Source organism: Ornithodoros turicata, chromosome 5 (genome assembly GCF_037126465.1).
Source record: "Ornithodoros turicata isolate Travis chromosome 5, ASM3712646v1, whole genome shotgun sequence".
In the NCBI taxonomy this organism is placed as follows: domain Eukaryota; kingdom Metazoa; phylum Arthropoda; class Arachnida; order Ixodida; family Argasidae; genus Ornithodoros; species Ornithodoros turicata.
The window spans coordinates 57,895,475-57,899,933 of NC_088205.1; positions in this window are offsets into that span (position 1 = coordinate 57,895,475).

A 4,459-nucleotide genomic window follows, 5' to 3' on the forward strand; every position below is an offset into this window, starting at 1 on the left:
GTCGACGGACGGAGAGTGCAGCCTGTTGCGAGCGAGGGTTTCCATGCAAGGACCGGCTACCACTGCATCTTACAAAATATGTCAACGTTTTGGAGGACCTCTCAGTTTGTCAGGGTCTCTTGGTCAATGGAACACATAGTTATTCCAGCTTCATTACATCCCACCGTCTTAAAACTGTTACCAAGTGGTCAATAGATGCAAGGCAAGCGCCCGGGAGTCAGTGTGGTGGCCCGGAGTCAACACGGATATCAATGCATTTGTGGCACGATGTGCTTCCTATCGCAGCAATCCGGCGAAGCCTTTGATCAGTTCAGCTCTTCGCAGCTATCCTTGGGAAGTGCTTGGTGCGGACTTGTTTCATCTCCGTTTCATCTTGTTTCACCGCACGCGCTGTGATTCAAGTGATGAAGAGTGTTTTCGCAAGACATGGGATTCCAAAAACTTTAAGATCTGACAACAGACCGCCATTTCAGTGAAGGGAATTTTCACAGTTACAAGAAACCAACACACGCACATCAAACACTAACGCACATCAAACACACGTTTTAGACGCCAGCTTCGCAACTGAGACGAAGTTTATGCGTAAGTTCGCTGTGGCACAGCTTCACAGGTAAAATTTATCTCAGTCTATCGGCTATAACATTCCTCTCAAACGGAGCATAACCTTGTTACACTGTTACCGCAGAGAAGCATTCAACTGGGGAAATAAGCAAGCGTTCCAGTTTTAAGACAGGCGTCTGCAATTTTGTGACGGAACTAACAACTGTTGTGTGTACAGATTATGCTGCCAATACCTTAGACTAAAAAACGGAGAAATGCGCTGTGTACGCTCAACATAGCAACACATTGGTGCTACAATTATTCCCGAAACCTTATAGTGTATCAGATCGTAGGTCCATAGTCCCCGCAAGTTAACACACAACCAGCTACAACTCCACAGCTGCCTTCCAATGCAAAAACGATCACGTTTGTAGGAGCACAAAGACTTCTTTGAACTGTAACGTCGACTGACCTGCGAGTCTCAAGATTTGTAGTGCATACTCGCCTGTGTTCTCCGCGTCGTCGTCGTGCCAGTACGCCCTGTACGTTGTTCTACTGTCAAAATCTTCTTGATCGACAGGATTGAAGTTGACGATATCCGACACTGGGATCACATGCAGACGGTTGTCTGCAATGTCTTCGACGAACCGCACAAGCGCTAACATGAAAAACGAACGAACGCGGGAACAACGAACGACCATCACACGACGCACAACCGCTCTCGACAGCTGCGAGAAACAAAAGAGGAAAAACGAAGCGCTCCCCGAGTAAACCACTTACACCCACGCAATATATATGTGATATCTAATTCTGGATATTTAGATGTCTCTTGGAGATTCGTGAGGATCCAATTTACATCTGCAGGACTTCCGAGAGATATGCATTTGAACCCTCCTTTGTCATTCCAGATATGTCCCCGCGCAATATCTTAATGCATATGTGGACACGGATTAGACGTCACAAATAGTTATGACTCAGTCACAGTTGTGAATAGTTGTGGTATCTAAGACGACGACGCCACGCTGATATAAACGGAAAGTACACATTTATTACCAAAAATATTACATATGATAATTAGTACGTGATTGTCATCATGTGCTTGTTTCCTGAAATAAATGCCTCGAACACGCTGACATATAGTGAACAAAGGTGCTCTAAACTTAAAAAGAACGGACAATTTTTTTGTCCCCTCCGCAGATTTGAAGGGAGACCAGAGCATAAAAGTTGTTGGGGCACATTCGTTAAGTGTATTGGGCCGTGATACATTTGTAACGGTGAGGAGGTGCTTCTTTGCAATTATCCCGTGTATCTGCTGAGTCAAGGTATAACCAATAAGGTTTCTGACATTACTTCCTGTGAAATACTGTGTTTTTAATTCAAGCTACTGTCTATAATGCGATTAGCTGCTGAGTGGAGCTGTAAAGTGATCGAATTCCAGTCTTACTTGACGAGTGTTATACATAGATAAATTCCTTCACGGCTAGCAGCACGCCAACGATAAAAGCATATAGCGATTTTACAGTGCCCCCATATCCAGTTAGCGTTTACAGAAGTTTTGCTTGCTTTCAGCAAAACAAAACTGGTTGTTGGAGCAAGATGTCATAAACTTAACATTTACCCGTATATGTCCAGGCGACGTCCTGGAGACTGTCCTGTGGCATTCAGCCAGTGCCCAAAATTCGAGTACTGTATATCCCATGGATCTCCCTGATATCTCCAAGCTGCTTCCTACAGTCAAATATCCAAACCACGATATCCTGCAGATGTACCTAGGACATCTGTTATTTACTACATAAAACCAAAACGCGAATGTCGTTTTTGGACATCCGTTAGATATCACATGGTTGTCTAGATATTCAGGACGTGCACGACTTTATAGGGACGTCCAGTGGATATGAATGGTTTACTGTCGCTTCTCTCCCTATGTGAAGCTCCGCATGAAGAAGTAGTCCGTTCACGGTACAAAGCACATCCAAAGACAAAGAAAGTAACCCTTTTATCGTGTCACCGTTGCTTATCGGGTTGAACATCATATTTCTGTCGGTATTTAATAATCGTTAACTCAATAATTGTTCCTCGCCTTCCAGACAAAAAGAAAGCTGAATCCCAGCGTAAGATGTAAGCTCCAGCTGGACCACATACTATTTCCAGCTGGTAGTGAACGCCCCTCAACCACCAGCTGGAAATCTTCCAGCAAAAAATTATAGTTCCAGGCGGAAAAACGACTTCCAGGTGGAACGGATTTGCATTCCAGCCGGAAAGTACAATTTCCAACGGTTATCAATCATGCCAGCTGGAAACCTTCCCGCGGGGAATTCTAGCTCCAGGCGGAAAAACATTTTTTCCGGCTGGAATAGATTTGCATTCCAGCCAGAAAGTAAAATTTCCAGCTGGTATCAAGATGTCCAGCTGGAAACGATCATTTCTGGCTGGAAATTTGGAATCTTTTTCATGTGGGACGCACCGTGAAGAATCTGCTGCGTAAAACGGAGGATCCTAGGCTGGCCTACCCGGCCTTGGTTGGTGTATTATCGGCCAACAATCTTGTTTCTTCATACAGATCTGTACCCTGGCCAATGACTTGCCAAGCATTGGCCAGCCTGCATTGTGTCAAGTTAGGCCAAAGCAGTCTTGTGGCATCGACCATATTGATAGTCAATTGTCTCGCGGCGTAGGGTAACGGCGTAGGGGACAGTCATAAAAGCTCGCAATATGCCTGAGACCACTAGACCACTCTTTCTTCCTGAGGAAGAACAAATACTATACATGTAGGTTGTCTCGCGACCTTCCACAAATTCGAGAGTCCTGTTCGCGTATGAGTCAAAATGAATTGGTGAGGTGTCTAAGTTTAATTCTACACGTACACAAACAACACTGAAATGAGGAATTGCTTGTCATATTAGCTCACCATTAAGATATATCTGTTTCTTACTGCTTTTGGTTTGAGACAATCACTTGGCTAATCGAAACCCAGCAAACCATATATATCCAGAAAACGTCTACAGGATATCCTATTTCGGACGTTGGGATATCCCACGGACTTTGCCACAGAGCCCATTTACATCCCCGAGACGTTCTGTGGACTGGCACTTCTTTGTCATTTGTAGATCCTGCAAATATCCAGGGAACGTCTTTTTAGGATATATGGACGTACGTGGGACATCATGCAAGCAGGTCCAAACATGCACTTGCTTCTAGTTGATACGTATCTGACATGACAACACTACTCTGACATGTATGTAAATATATATGTATTTGCGTACGTATTATGTACAATGTTAATTTTTACGTGTTGTGTAGTAATAAATGCTTCGAACATCAACAACAGGTTAAAAATTCAGGGAATGTAGTAAGTCCCGCCAGCGTTCGACCAAACTCTGACGCACGGTCCACCAAGGCTGACCATGTTACCACACGTGCTTCCACCCTAAAAAAAAGCAGGCTCCCTTTTTGTCCCCTCCACCGCGTACGCGAATTTGAAAGGAGCACTCACAACAGTTTATGCTGACAAAATGCCCAGAGCTTATACTGAAATAAAGGCCGTTGGGGCAAGTTCGTTACGTATTTGGGCCGTGATACACCTGTAACGGTGAGGAGGTGCTTCTTTGCAATTAACCCGTGAATCTGCAGGGGACATGGTATAACCAATAATGTTTCTCACATTCCTTCATGCCCGATACTGTGTTTTTAATTCAAGCTATTGCCTATAATGGGATTAGCTGCTGAGTGGAGCTATAAAAGTGATCAAATTCCACTGTTGCTTGAGGATCGTTACGAATATAGATAAATACTTTCACGGCTAGCAGAACGCGAACGATCGAAATATATAACGATTTTGCTTGTTCCCCCCATCCAATTAACGTTTACAGAAGTTTTTGCTTGCTCTCAGCAGAACAAAAATGTGGCTGTCGGAACAAGA